General features: G+C 38.8%; 1 pseudogene; it reads left to right on the forward strand.

The window, feature by feature from the left end:
- Positions 1-9205: 9205 nt before the first annotated feature.
- On the forward strand, positions 9206-9925 carry LOC129676880 (acidic leucine-rich nuclear phosphoprotein 32 family member A-like; annotated as a pseudogene).
- The last annotated feature ends 6469 nt before the right edge of the window (positions 9926-16394 follow it).

Below are 16394 nucleotides of genomic sequence, written 5' to 3' on the forward strand. Positions count from 1 at the left end.
AATGGCTCACTTTAAAACCTTAGAAAAAGAAGAAGCAGACACACCAAAAAGGAGTAGACGGCTGGAAATAATCAAACTCAGGGCTGAAATCAATCAATTAGAAACAAATAAAATAATTCAAAGAATCAATGAAACCAAGAGCTGGTTCTTTGAGAAAATCAACAAGATCGACAAACCCTTAGCCAAGCTAACTAAAAGGCAGAGAGACACCACCCAAATCAACAAAATCAGAAATGAAAAGGGGGACATAACTACAGACACTGAGGAAATCTAAACAATCATTAGGACTTACTTCAAAAGTCTATATGCCACAAAATTTGAAAATCTAAACGAAATGGACAATTTTCTTGATTGATTTGACTTACCAAAGCTGAATCAGGAACAGGTAAATCAATTAAATAGTCTTATATTCCCCAAAGAAATAGAAGCAGTCATCAAAAGTCTCCCATCCAAAAAAAGCCCAGGACCAGATGGCTTCAGCGCAGAATTCTACCAGACCTTCAAAGAAGAGCTAACTCCAATTCTCTTCAAACTATTCCACAAAATAGAAACAGAAGGAATATTACCAAACTCATTCTATGAAGCCACAGTCACCTTGGTACCTAAACCTCACAAAGACTCAACAAAGAAAGAGAATTTCAGGCCACTCTCCCTTATGAACATTGATGCAAAAATACTTAACAAAATACTTGCAAACCTAATACAAGAACACATCAAAGATATTATCCACTATGACCAAGTAGACTTCATCCCAGGTATGCAGGGGTGATTCAATATACGGAAATCCATCAATGTGATCCAGAAGATCTTTTATTGTAGAGGAATGTTTTCGCAAATCTGAGTTTCTTGATATTCCATATGAAGTTGAGAATCTTTTTTTCAAGGTCTATACAGAATTGAGTTGGTATTTTGATGTGAATTGCAATGAATCTGTAGATTGCTTTTGGCAGGATGGCAATTTTCACAATGTTAATCCTACCAATCCATGAGCACGGGACATCTTTCCATCTTCTGATAATCTTCTCAATTTCTTTCTTCAGAGACTTGAAGTTTTTCTCAAACAGGTCTTTCATTTGCTTGGTTAGTGTCACCCCAAGGTAATTTATGTTATTAGTGGCTATTGTGAAGGCTATTGTTTCCTTAATTTCTTTCTCAGCCCTTTTGTCTTTGGTATACAGGAGGGCTTCTGATTTTTTTGAGTTGATTTTGTATCCTGCCACTTTGCTGAAAGTGTTTATCAGCTGAAGAAGTTCTCTGATTGAATTTTTGAGGTCGCTCATGTATACTATCATATCATCTGCAAATAGTGACACTTTTGACCTCTTCCTTTCCAATTTGTATCGCCTTGATCTCCTTTAGTTGTTTTATTGCTCTGGCTAGGACTTCAAGTACTATGTTTAAGAGATATGGAGAGAGTGGGCAGCCTTGTCTTGCCCCTGATTTCAGTGGGATTGATTTAAGTTTCTCTCCATTGAGTTTGATGTTGGCTATAGGCTTACTGTATATTGTCTTTACAATGTTTAAGTATGTGCCTTGTATCCCTGATCTCTCCAAGACTTTAAACATGAATGGGTGTTGGACTTTGTCAAATGGAAAACTATTTTCAATAAATAAAGATTTACAAAATCATCATTTCAAAACAAATGGAATGGAGAATGGGAGTAGTATATAGAACATTGGGAAGAATAACTTCTTCCATATATATATTTAGTTGATTAACAAATTGCATATTGGTAGTCTAAATACCTGATGAGAAAGCAGCAGATATACTTAGTGATAGGAGAATCTTGGGTGTGGGTTTGATAATTAGCAACCACCATCTTGTAAATTAAAAAAAAAAAACTCAGCTGTTATCACTCAGAGATAAGAAGGAGCAGACATCTTGCAAACAGCTGAAGAGCTATCCAGTGAAGATAATATAGAAGAGTAAGAAAAGTGGCCGAAGTCCTTTGCAGGAGCCAAGAAGTTTGTGAATAGATCCCAGGTATTGGACATTTCTTTGATCTGATTGTGATTATGTCCTAGAATTTTCCTCTTGAAAATTTGTTTGTAGAAAGCTGCTCTGTGGTTGAATCTTGAGCTGGTGTGGGGGTACCATTAAGTAACCAGAGAGTTGACTCTTTTTGACCTCATGCGTAGCTTGCACACACAACTTCCTGTCAATGCCCCCTGTTACAAGTTGGCTGCCCACAGAACCCATGATTCTCTTGAGTTAGAATTTGAAAGTCCCTATAAAGTCTATCACCTGCCTTCCAGAGAAGGCCTGCTGAGACCCAGGAATATCCAGGTTAGATCACCCCCTGCCAATCCCCTGCCTGCTGAGTCCACTTGGGGCACAGCCAGCAGAGGTGAATTGTGCTCTGTCCCCTGAGCTCCACCATCAGGTTTACAGCTCTGCCTTGCTTTCTGAGGAAGCCTGTGGGACCCCAGGAACATTCAAACCCTTCTGGGGCACAGTCAGCAGAGGTGAGCAGCTTGCTATTCCCTGAGTTCCATGTCAGGCCCAAGGCTCTGCCTGCCTCCCCAAGGAGTCCTGCCTGCATCAAGAACATCCAGCAAACACCAGGAACAACCAGATGGCTAAAGGCCAGCATAAGAACATAATCAACAAAAAACAAAAATATGGCACCACTAGAACTCAACTGTACCACCACAACAAGCCCTGGGTACCATAACACAGCTGAAGCACAGGAAGATGACCTAAAATCCAATCTTATAAAAATGATAGAGGCCTTTAAAGAGAAAATGAATAAATCCCATAAAGAAATACAGAAAAATACAATTAAACAGGTGAATGAAATGAAATGAATAAAAATGTTCAAGACCTGAAAATGGAAATAGAAGCAATTAAAAAAATTCACAAACTGAGGAAATTCTGGAGATGGGAAACTAGGGAAAAGAAAATTAACTAAAGACGCATGTGTTACCAATGGAATACAAGAAATGGAAGAGAAAATGTCAGGCATAGATGATAAGATTAAAAAATTCAATACACCAGTCAAAGAAAATGTTAAATCAATAAAGTTATTGATATAAAATCTTAAGAAATCTAGGACACCATGAAATAATCAAACTTAAGAATAGTAGGAACACAGGAGATCTTTCCATCTTTTGATATCTTCTTCAGTTTCTTTCTTCAGACACTTAAACAAGTCTTTCACTTCCTTGGTTAGAGTCACACCAAGGAACTTTATGGTATTAGTGGCTATTGTGAAGGGTATTGTTTCCGTAATTTCTCTCTCAGTCATTTTGTCTTTGGTACACAGGAGGGATACTGTTTTTTCTTTTCTTTTTTTTTTCTTGAGTTAATTTTGTATCCAGCCACTTTACTGAAGGTGTTTATCAGCTCAAAGTTCTCTGGTTGAATTTTTGGGGGTACTAATGTATACTATCATATCATCTGCAAATAGTGTTACTTGGACTTCTTCCATTCTGGTTGTATCCCCTTGTTCTCCTTTAGTAATCTTATTGCTCTAGCTAGGACTTCAAGTACTATGTTGAATAGATATGGAGAGAATGAGCAGCCTTGCCTTATCCCTGATTTCAGTGGGATTGATTTAAGTTTCTCTCCGTTTAGTTTGATGTTGGATAAAGATCTCCCACACGCTCATGGATCAGTATGATTAACATAGCGAAAATGGCTATTCTGCCAAAAGCAATCTAAAGATTCAATGCAATTCCATCAAAATACCACACAATTCTTTACAGACCTTGAAAGAAAAATTCTCAACTTCATATGGAAGAACAAAAAAAAAAAAAAAAAACCAGAATTGCCAAAAAGATTCTGTACAACAGCAGTTCACATCAAGGTATCTCCATCCCTGATCTCAAGCTCTACTACAGAGCAATAGTAATAAAAATTACATGGTAGTGGCATGGAAACAGAATGGTGGATCAATGGAATTGAATAGAGGATCCAGAAATAAACACACACACACACACACACACACACACACACACACACACACACATATGGATACTTGATATTTGACAAAGAAGCTGAGACCATACAATGGAATGAAGACAGCATCTTCAACAAATGGCACTGGTCTTACTGGACGTCTACATGTAGAAAAACACAAATAGATCCATATTCATCACCCTGCACAAAACTAAAGTACAAGTGGATCAAAGACCTCAACATAAATCCAAACACACTAAACCTGTTAGAAGAAAAAGTGGGAAAGAGCCATGAACTCATTGGCACAGGAGACAACTTCCTGAACAGAACACCAACAGCACAGGCTCTAAGAGCAACAATAAATAAATGGGACCTCATGAAACTGAAAAGCTTCAGTAAAGCAAAGGACACTGTCATCAAAACAAAATGAATGCCTACAGATTGGGAAAGAATTTCATCAATCCTCTATCTGAGAGGGCTAATATCCAGTATATATAAAGAACTGAAGAAGTTAAACAGCAACAAATCAAGTAAAATCCAATTAAAAAATAGGGAACAGAGCTAAACAGAGAATTCTCTGTAGTAGAATATCAAAAGGCAGAGAAACACAGAAATTCTCAATATCTTTATCATCAGGGTAATGCAAATCAAAACGACCCTAAGATTTAACCTTTCACCCATCAGAACGGCTAAGATCAAAAACTCGAGGGACAATGCATTCTGGAGAGGATATGGAGAAGGGGGAACCTTCCTTTATTGCTGGTATGAATGTCAACTTGAACAACCCCTTTGGAAATCAATCTGGTGAATTCTCAGACAATTAGGAATAGTGTTTCCTCAAGATCCAGCTATAGCATTCCTAGGCATATATCCAAAATGTGATCAAGTACACAACAAGGACATTTGCTCAACCATGTTCATAGCAGCTTTATTCACAATAGCCAGAACCTGGAAACAGCCCAGATGTCCCTCAACAGAGGAATGGTTACAGAAACTGTAGTACATTTACACCATGGAATACTACTCAGCAACTGAAAACAAGGAAATCATGAAATTTGCAGGCAAATGGTGGGATCTAGAAAAGATCATCCTGAGTGAGGTATCCCAGAAGCAAAAAGACACACATGGTATATACTCACTTATATGAGAAATATAATATAGAATAAACATACTAAAATCTGTACACCTAAAGAAGCTAAGCAAGAAGGTGGATCCTGGGTAAGAGGATCAATCCCCACTTAGAAAGACAATTGGGATGGACATTGGAAGGAGAAAACATTAAACTGGACAGAAGCCTACCACAGAGAGCCTCTGAATATCTCTACCTAGCAGTGTATCAAAGCAGATGCTGAGACTCATAAGCAAACTTTGGACAGAGTGCAGGGAATCTTACGGAAGAAGGGGGAGATAGTAAGACCTGGGGAGGACAGGAACTCCACAAGGAGAACAACAGAACCAAAATATCTGAGAACATAGGTCCTTTCTGAGACTGATACTCCAACCAAGGACCATTCATGAATATAACCTAGAACCCCTGTTCAGATGTAGCCTATGGCAGCCCAGTATCCATGTGGGTTCCCTAGTAAGGGGAACAGGGACTGTTTGTGACATGAACTCAGTGGCCGGCTCTTTGACCACCCTCCACTGAGGGGGGGAACAGCCTTGCCAGGCCACATAGGAAGACAGTGCAGCCAGTCCTGATGAGAGCTAATAAGCTAGGGTCAGATGGAAGGTGAGGAGGACCTCCCCTATCAGTGGACTTGGAGAGGGACATGGGAGTAGATGAGGAAGGGAGGGTGCGATTGGGAGGTAATGAGGTAGGAGGCTACAGCTGGGATAAAAAAATGAATAAATCGTAATTAATATACAAAATAACATAAAATAGTGAAAACACACACACTTACAAAAAGATATTATGATAACTACCCCAGCTTGTTTTCTGGGTCTGTTTGCTTGAAAAACCTCTTTCCAGCCCTTTACTCTGAGGTAGTGTCTTTTATTGTTGCAAAGGTGTGTTTCTTGAATGCAGCAGAATGTTGGATCCTGTTTCTGCAAACATTATTTTAGGCTGTGTCTTTTTACTGGAGAGTTGAGACCATCAATGTTGATAGATAATGGTGACCAATGGATGTGAGTTCTTTTTATTATGTTGTTGGTGATGTGTTTGTGTGCTTCTTTTCTTTTGATTTTTTTGTTGTGAAGTTATATATGTCCTGTGTTTTCTTGGCTGTAGTTGGTTTTGTTAGATTGGAATTTTTCTTCTAGTATCTTCTGTAGGGCTGGGTTGCTGTGAGGTATTGTTTAAATTTAGTTTTGGCATTTTGTTTTCTTCATGTATGTTAATTAAAAGCTCTACTTGGTATAGTACTTTGGTTTGACATATGTGTTCTCTTAGAATCTGCTTGACATCTGTCCGGGCCCTTCTGGATTTCACTGTTTCTGTTAATAAGTCTGGTGTGATTCTGATAGGTCCACCTTTTGTATGTCACTTGGCTTTTTTCCCTTGCTGCTTTTAATATTTTTCTTTGTTCTGTAGATTTAGTGTTTTGACTATTATGTGGTGTGAGGAGTTTCTTTTCTGGTCTAGTCTATTTGGTTTTCTGTACGTCTCTTGTACATTTATGGACATCTTTCTTTAAGTTGAGAAAAATTTCTTCTATGATTTTCTTGAAAGTATTTCCTGCACCTTGGAACCTGGAATCTTCTTTTTTTTCTATTTATTCTTTATTTCTAGATTTCATCTTTTCATGTTGTCCTTGATTTCTTGGATATTTTGTACTAGAACTTTTCTGATTTTATTTTTTCTTTAAAAAAATGTATCATTTTCAGCAAGTGTACCTTCTGCGCCTGAGATTCTCTCTTCCATCTCTTGTATTCTGTTGGTGATGCTTACATTTGTGGTTTCTGATCTTTTCTCTAAGTTCTCCAGCTCCAGGATTTTCTCTGTTTGTGTTTTCTTTATTGATTCTAATTCTGTTTCCATGTCTTGCACCATTTCTTTTATCTGTTGAATATGGATTCCTGTCTTTCCATGATGGCATCTACTTTTTTATTCATTTTCTCTTTCTGTGCCTCTCTTTGTGTGGCCTATTCTTTGACAGTTTTGTTTGTTTCCTTTTTATATGCCTCTAATAACTCGATAAGCATAGCTTTAAAATAATTTTCCTGTGTTTCTGATGAGTTAAAATATCCATTGCTTTTCATGGTTGCTAGTGAAGCCATGGTGTCCTGATTTTTGTTAGATGTTAGCCTTCTTTTAGCTATCTGATGGTCAGTAGCCTTTGCTGTCTGTTCCTGGATCTTGTACTACATGTAGACTGGGTCAGTCGGTCTCAGAAGTCTGGAGTATTTATTCTTCAGGAAGATAAGAGAAGTCCACTGGTTCGAGAGTGGGTTTTGGTATTTTAGATGCAGCTAAGGGAGGAAGACACAGGGGCAAGTGCACAAGTACAGTAGTGAGCTAAGAGGTGTACCTGCCTGGAAGGGTGGAGTGTGAGGAAGAAGCACAGCAAGTGCAGGTTGTGGTGCAGACATGGGTTGCACAGGCGAGCACAGTGTGCATGTGCAAGTGGCCTACAGGCATGTCTAGGTATTGTGCTCCAAGTGCTCACATCTGCCTGACCTGTACCATCTTTGCTCCAGGAATTTTTTGGCTGGACTTCAATGGGAGTCCAGGAGCTTTAAAGTTAAGAATGCTTTCTCAGAGATCCTTATGTTGCCCACAGCAGGGGCGTGGGTGGAAAAGATCTGATGTCTGGCTGCTAGTGTGGAGGAACCCTAGACCTGGGACTCTGTAAGAGCTCTCTCACAGAAGCACTCACTAGTATTCTTGTATGGAAAGCACAGAGGGCCCGTGAACTTACTCACAGGCGACAGTTTTCTACTCTCAGATTTGGGTCCCCTTTTGGCTGTTAGAGTAAGGAGGGGCCCCATATCTGGGGTTATGCATTCCCAGCCCAAAGGTGCAGCTGATAGTTTGCCATTCTCAGATGCTGGAGATGTCCACAGGAGTGGGGGGCTGGATCCAAACTGTCCCAGTTCTCCTATTGTCCCCTCCAGCCTGGGAAGCCTCAAGTTGATACTCTGGCTTCAGCTGCCCATCCACTCACCAGTTTTGGAGTTTCAGATCTTTTGCCCTTCAGAAAGGCTATGTACTGGTTGCCTTTATCTAGGAGCCCTTTAAGCTCTGACAATTTTCTTGATTGATTCCACTTACCAAAGCTGAATCAAGATCAGGTAAATAAATTAAATAGTCCTATATCCTGTAACGAAATAGAAGCAGTTAACAAAAGCCTCTCATCCAAAAAAAGTTTCAGAGCAGAATTCTAACAGATATTCAAAGAAGAGCCAATACCAATACTCTTTAAACTATTCTACAAAATAGAAACAGAAGGAACATTACCAAAATAATTCTATGAAGCCATAGTCACCTGGATACCTAAAACCTCACAAAGACCCAACAAAGAAAGAGAATTTCAGACAAATTTTCCTTATCAAAATTGATGAAAAATGCTCAATAAAATACTTGCAAACCAAATCCAAGACCACATCAAAGACATTATCCACTATGACCAAATAGGCTTCATCCAAGGTATGCAAGGATGGATCAATATACAGAAATCTATCAAAGTAATCCACCATATAAACAAACTAAAAGAAAAGCAAAACCACATGATTATCTCCTTAGCTGCTCAAAAAGCATGAACACACATTCATGTTTAAAGTCTTGGAGTAATCAGAGATACAAGGCACATACGTAAACATAATAAAGACAATATATAGCAAGCCTATAGAGCAATACCAATAAAAATCATATACTATCGTCACAAAAACAAGATAGGCAGATCAATAGAATAGAATCAGAGATCCAAAAAGAAACCCACATACCTAAGGGGAGCAGGGGCTCCCTTTGTCATGAACTTAGTTGCCTGCTCTTTGATCACTTGCTCCTGGTGATGTGGCCTTACCAGGCCACAGAGGAAAAGGATCCAGGAAGTTCTATTAGGACCTGATAGGCTAGGGTCAGTCAGTAGGGGAGGAGGACTTCCTGTATCAGTGGACTTGGAGGGAGGGAAAGGGAAGGAAGAGGGATTGGGACTAGGAGGAGATGAGGGAGTGGTCTACAACTGAGATACAAAGTGAAAAAAATTATAAATAATAAAAACAGAAAAATAGTGGTACAACTGAAGGACTCTGTTCTCATTTTCTTGTGTATTAGTCATATTGGTTTCTAGAAAAAATATTCTGGTGGAATGCAATGATGACCAAAGAATGAAAGGTTCTTTCAATTGGCTCACCACACAGGAACTGCAGGTCCTGCCTCCATGGCAATCAGGTGAAAGAACTTGTCCTGGAACATCTGTTGGTCAATTGAAGGCAAAAATCAAAGGCCTCATATTTAAATTTGAAGAACTGGAATTCTTAAGTACAATGGAGGCCTCCCCTCCATTTCAAACTTACCAAAATCAAACATACTCAAGAAGTTTGAATTAAGTGTTAACAGAATCTCAGAGGACCTGGAAGTATTGGCATAAAAATGTCCGAACCTTAAGCATCTAAATTCAAGTGGCAACAAAATAAAAGACCTCAGCATAATAGAGCCGCTGAAGAAGTTAGAGAATCTCAAAAGCCTACACCTGTTTAACTGTGAGGTGACCAACCTGAATGATTATTGAGAAAATGTGTTCAAGCTCTTGCCCCAGTTCATGTACCTCGATGGCTGTGACAGGCACAAGGAGGCCCCTGACTCTGATGTTGAAGGGCTACATGGAGGACGATGATGAGGAAGATGAAGATGAGGAGGAGTATGATGAATATGTTCAGCCAGTGGAAGATGAGGTAGAAGAAGATGAAGAGGAAGAAGGGTAGGAAGAAGATGTGAGTGGAGAGGAGGAGGAGGATGATGAAGAAGGTTACAACGACGGGGAAGTGGAAGATGAGGGAGACAAAGAAGAAGCTGTTGAAGAAGAAAGGGGTCAGAAGTGGAAACTAGAACCCAAAGATGAGGTCGAAAAGGATAACTAAGGGGAATTAACCTGTTTGGGGAAATTCCTATTGTGATTTGAGTGTTTTTACCCATATCCCCCCTCCTATTCCTGCCCCCCCAAAACTTATTTTTTTTCTGATTGTAGCATTGGTATGAGAATGTGAAGGGGATCATGTACTGGGGGTTGCTGGGGCAGGGGTGGGAGGGAGATGAATAAAATACTATTTTTACTGCCAGTCTTAAAGAAAAAAATGAAAGAAAATAAAGTGTGAAAGTGACAGTACTGGATGTTCTTCCATGCTTATGTTCTCCTACATGTGTCTAAAGTCTAAAGCTTGAAGATAAAGATATGTAGATCTTCTGTATCAGGTAAAGGATAAATGTGCTTGAATCATGTGTCTCACACTCTTAATGTGTGGGGTTCAATGTGTGATTTAATCTTTAGTAATGTTTCTTTTATGAATGTGGGTGCCCTTGCATTTGGGGCATATATGTTCAGAATTGAGACATCATGTTGGTGTATTTTTCTTTTTATTAGTATGAAGTGTCCTCTATCTCTTTGGTTAATTTTGGTTTACAGTTTGTTTTATTAGATATTAGAATGGCTACTCCATCTTGCTTTTTGCATCTGTTTGCTTGGAAAAAAACTTTTTCAGCCTTTTACTCTGAGGTAATGTCTATCTTTGTTGATGAGGTGTGTTTCTTGTATGCAGTAGAATGATGGATCCTGTTTTTGCATCAATTCTGTTAGCCTATGGCTTCGCATTGGGGGAACTGAGTACATCCTCTCCAGCATTTGTTCTTTCTTGAGTTTTTGAAAGTAGCCATTCTGATGGGTATAAGATAAAATCTCAGGGTTGTTTTGATTTGCATTTCCCTGATGACTAGGAATGTTGAGCATTTCTTTAAGTGTTTCTCTACCATTCGATATTACTCTATTGAGAATTCTCTGTTTAGCTCTGTTCCCCATTTTTTAATTGGATTACTTGATTTGTTGCATTTTAACTTCTTGAGTTCTTTATATAGTCTGATTATTAGCCCTCTGTCAGATATGGGGTTGCTGAAGATCCTTTCTCAGTCTGTAGGTCATTGTTTTGTTCTGATGACAGTGTCCTTTGCTTTACAGAAGCTTTTCAGTTTCATAAGGTCCCATTTATTGATTGTTGATCTTAGAGCCTGAGCTGTTGGTGTTCTGTTCAGGAAGCTGTCTCCTGTGCCAATGATTTCTAGGCTCATCCCAACTTTTTCTTCTAAACGATTTAGTGTGTCTGGTTTTATGTTGAGGTCTTTGATGCAGTTGGACTTTAGTTTTGTGCAGGGTGATAAATATGGATTTATTTGCATTTTTCTACATGTAGATATTCAGTTAGACCAGCATCATTTGTTGAGGATGCTATCTTTTTTTCCATTGTATGGTTTACCCTCCAGTATATGAAAGACAAACAGGCATAGAGAGAAATTAGGGAAACAACACCCTTCACAATAGCCACTAATAACATTAAGTACCTTGGTGTGACTCTAATGAATTTGAAAAAGATATCAGAAGCAACAGATTGTCTCCATCCCTGATCTCAAGCTGTACTACGGAGCAATAGTAATAAAAACTGTATGGTAATGGCATAGAAACAGAATGGTTGAACAACGGAATTGACTAGAAGAACCAGAAATAAACCCACACACCCATGGATGCTTGATTTTTTTATAAAGAAGCCAAAACCATACAAGTGAATTTCTTTATGAAGGCACTTAGTGCTATGAACTTTCCTTTAGCACTGCTTACATTGTGTCTCATAAATTTGAATATATTGTGCCTTCATTTTTGTTTAATTCTAGGAAACCTTTATTTTTTTATTTATTTTTAACATTTATTTTTTATTAATTATAGTTTATTCATTTTGTATTTCAGCTGTAGCCCTTCCTTTGTCTCCTCCCAGTGCCACCATCCCTCCCTCATCTCCTCCCCATGTCCATGTCCACTGATAAGGGAGGTCCTCCTCCCCTTCCCTCTGATCTAGGAAGCCTTTAATTTCTTTCTTTACTTCTTCCCTGACCCATCTGTCATTGAGTAGAGGGTTGTTTGTTTTCCATGTGTGTGTAGGTTTTTTGCTCTTTTTGTTGTTGTTGAGGTCTAGTTTTAGGCTATGGTGGTCTGATAGGATATAAGGGATTATTTCAATATTCTGTGGATGTGTGTTAGGTCCATTTGATTCATGACATATGTTAGTGTCATTGTTTCTTTGTTTAGTTTCTGTTTCATTGACCTGTCCTTTTATGAGAGTAGGATGTTGAAGTCTCTCATTATTAATGTGTAGGTATCTAAGAGTGGATTAAGCTCTTATCATGTTTCTTTTACAAATGTGGATGCCCTTGTATTTGGGGCATAGATATTCAGAATTAAGATGTCTTCTTGGTGAAATTTTTCTTTGATGAGTGTGAAATAACCTAGCCCATCTCTTTTGATTAATTTTGATTGAAGGTATATTTTATTATATATTAGAATGGGTATTCCTGATTGCTTCTTCAGTCTGTTTGCTTGGAAAACCATGTTCTAGCCCTTTACTCTCAGGTAATGTCTATCTTTGTGACTAAGGTGTGTTTCGTGTATGCAGCAGAATATTGAGTTTTGTTTCCACATCCATTCTGTTAGTCTATGTCTTTTTTTTTTTTTTGGAGAGTTGAATCCACTCAAGTTGAAGGAGATTAATGACCAGTGACTGTTAGATCCTTTTATTTTGATGTTGATTGTGATAGTGCGTTTGTGTGCTTGGCTACTTTTAGTTTTACTGTAGTAGGTTATTTATTTCCCTTGCTTTCCTGGGTGTAGTTAGCCTTCTTGCTGTGTATTTTTCCTTCTAGTATCTTTTGTAAGGCTGGAATTGTGGGTAGATACTGTGTAAATTTGTTTTTTTTTTATTGAATATGTTGTTTTATTCATATATGATGATTGAGAGTTTTGCTGGAAATAGTAGTGTGGGCTGACACATGTGCTCCCTTTGTTTCTGCATGATATCCATCCAAGCCCTTCCAGCTTTCATAGTCTCTGTTGAGAAGTCAGGTGTGATTCTGATAGGTTTGCCATTATATGTTACTTTGCTTTTTTTCCCTTGCAGCCTTCAGTATTTTTTTCTTCGTTCTGTATATTTAGTGTTTTGATTACTATGTGGTGGGAGGATTTTCCTTTCTGGTATAATCTATTAGGTGTTCTGTAAGCCACTCTTATTCTTATAGGCCTGTCCTTTAAGTTGGGGAAGTTTTTTTCTATGATTTCGTTGAAAATATTTTCTGGGCCTTGGAGAAAGGAATCTTCTTTTTCTCCTACTCTTCCTCTTCCTCCTCCTTTTTCCCTTTAAGCTTTTAAAAGAATCGTTCATTTTTTAATATGTGCATTACAGGAAATAAAATATAATAATCCAAGAACTAAGTCAAACCAGTCTCAAGCAGCTCAGCTTGGTATGTCCTTTTAGATCCTGCAAATGTACATACACTTAGGTAATTGAGATTATACAGGAAGTGCCATGCTTTCCCCTACATCATGAATATCCACCAACTAAAAACCTCATGCCATATGAATATTTTTATAACCAACAATACACCATGCTATCTCAATTTGTTAGACAAAATTGTAATTATGTCTTTCTTGGCAACAAAAATTCATAGGCGACAAAAATGGCATCAGGCCTTTAGATAGATGTACTGGCAAAGTTACAATTAAATTCTGCATTCCTTCAGTGTTCAGCTTACAAGAAAACACAAAGTAACAAACCACACTAAGTCCAGCCTTAGTAAGTTCATCATCAGATCTATTTACTAACATACCAGGAAGAAGGGGTGTCCCTGCTCAATAAACATATTCCTGTGGAGTAGCTGGAAGACACACCTATGGCAGGGTCTCCGAAGATGCCAGTCTCAACACAGCACTGCAGATCTCACCCCGTGAGCCTTTCTCTGCCCCTCCACAATCAACCTACTAACATGAATTAACTCACACTGTCCAGACAGGGCTTAACAATTCTATGTTCTTTTTCTTCTATTCCTGTTATTCTCATTATCCTATTATTCTTTTCATATTTTCCTTGATTTCTTGGATGATTTGTGTGAGGAATTTTTTAGATTTAACATTTTCTTTGATGGATGAATCGATTTCTTCCATTGTATCTTCAACACCTGAGATTCTTTCTTTCATCTCTTGTAATCTGTTGGATATGCTTACCTCTGTAGTTCCTGTTTCATTCCCTAAGTCCTTCCTCTCCATGATTTCCTCAGTTTGTGTTTTCTTTAATTTTTCCATTTCCATTTTCAGATCTTGAACCATTTTGTTGATTTCCTTCACCTGCTTGTATTTTCCTGCTTTTCTTTCAAGTCCTTCACCGTTTGTTTGAACTTTCCTCTTTCTTTCATTTCTTTCAGTGATTTAATTATTTCCCCCCTAAAGACACAAACTGTTTGACTGTATATTCTTGTATTTCTTTACATATGGCTATAATCTGTTTGACTTTATCTTCCTGTATTTTATTCATTTCCTCCATTATCATCTTCATAAACATAGATTTAAGACAATTTTATTGAATTTCACTTATGTTAGAGTATTCAAGGCTGTTTGGCCTTGGATAACTGGGTTCTGAAGATGTCATACTGCTTCGGCTTTTGTTGATTGTGTTTTTATGATGGCCTTTATCCATCTGGCTGTCTCGGGTGTCTCAGGTGTTGACTGTTAGTTTCTAATGCCTGCTGGAGTCCTAGGGGGTGGCAGAGTGGTGGGAGAAATCTACTTGACAGGAAGTTGGCTATTCCTGAAGGATCCCTCTTCAGCTTTTCAGGTATAGTCACTAGATGGCCAGTGCTTCTCAGGGAATTGCCACAACTCTCCTCATGTATATGGTCCTGTGGACTAACTGGGCTCCTTGGGAACCCAGGGATTCTCCTCTCACCAGGAAAAGTCTCAGAGACAGTTGCCCTGCCACTGGCATTCTTGCTCTGAATTTAATGAGCTGCTGCTGCTAATACACTGTTTTTGCTGAATGCAGCCCTCTTGAAGAACCAGGGAGCCCTGAAGTTTGGTTGGTTTCACTAGGGAGACAGGTTGAGCTTTGAAGAAATATCTGGGGATGATCCAGTGGGTCCCAGGTGTCTATACTTCTGAGGTTGGAGCTCTGTGCCCCAGTACCTAAGAGGTAATCAGTGGTAGGTGACCTCAGCACACAGGTGTGTGGCTGGAGGCTAAAGCCTCTGAGCCTATAGGAACTCAGGAACTTTTCCCAGTATATGCTGGGTGACCTGAAATCAGACCTGATTGCTTCATTCACTGTGGGATTTCTTCTCAATTGGGAAACCCACTATCTGGTGTTTTGGGGCCCACAATTCTGGGATGGTGAGTAGCATGCTCAGTAGCATGTGGTTCTGGGCTGGTGACTGAGTGCCTGCCAAAACCCAGGAAATTTTCCAGGGGGGTTGGCTTGGTGATCTGAAGTCGGTCAGACTAGATTGCTTCTTTCACCATGGGGTTTCCTCTTGATTAGAAAACCCAGTTTCGGGTGTTGTGGGGCCCACAGCTCAGTATGAGATGGTGATCAGAGCACGCAGGTATTGTGGCTCTGGGCTGGTAACCAAGTGCCTGTCGGGAACCCCGGAACTCTTCTGGGGTTTAGCTGGGTGACCTGAGATCAGACCTGATTGATTACCATACCTTTGCGGTTTCCTCTCACCTGGGGAACACAGGTGTTTTGGAGCCCACAGTTCAGTCTGTTGGTTGCTGTGCAGTCACTGCTGCCCTGCTCATCAGACACAGTGTGCTCTCGTGCTGCTATCTTGGATCCCTTCATGCTTTCTTGTAACTGATGCACTGACACAAAGAACAGCATGATTAATAACCAACACACGTTTAGATGTCATCACAAGTATTGAGCATAGCTTGAAAAACTCAAACTGAACAAAGCACCATGGATGCAGATATTGTAGATCCCTGTGGTAAGATCATATAGGAAGTAAGTGAATGATCCTGACACTGTAACACAAGCCAATGGTGCAGTGTCCACAGAACTCATCACTATGCTACTCTCTCTTCTTCAAAGTATGTCTGAGGTTATTTCATGAAACATTATGAATAATAAATCAGTCATTATTAGAGTAGTTCTCATATACTATTTATTCATTAGCATTACCAAAGAAGTGCATATAACCTTAGAGACTGGTTATCCAAATGTGAAAAAAAAAAAGAAAACTATGAAACTATGACAGCATCATGAAAACAGTTTTGAACTAATAGTGCTATAGACTATTAGGTTAGGAAAAGTCTTAAATCATGTTGTTAAATCTTTTTAACTTAAAATGTACAAATTAAGTTGTGTTAAAAACATGTTTAGTAAATTATCCATATCTACAGTAGTTATGAAGATTTTTTGAGTATTCTGTGTTTCGAGATGTGGACACTTTTTAATGTAATTTTTAAGTTTTCTTTTTCTTTTTATATTAATTACAGTTTATTCACTTTGTATCCCAGCTGCAGCCCCT

Source organism: Psammomys obesus, unplaced genomic scaffold (assembly GCF_907164565.1).
Source record: "Psammomys obesus unplaced genomic scaffold, mPsaObe1.curated_primary_1811, whole genome shotgun sequence".
Lineage (NCBI taxonomy): Eukaryota > Metazoa > Chordata > Mammalia > Rodentia > Muridae > Psammomys > Psammomys obesus.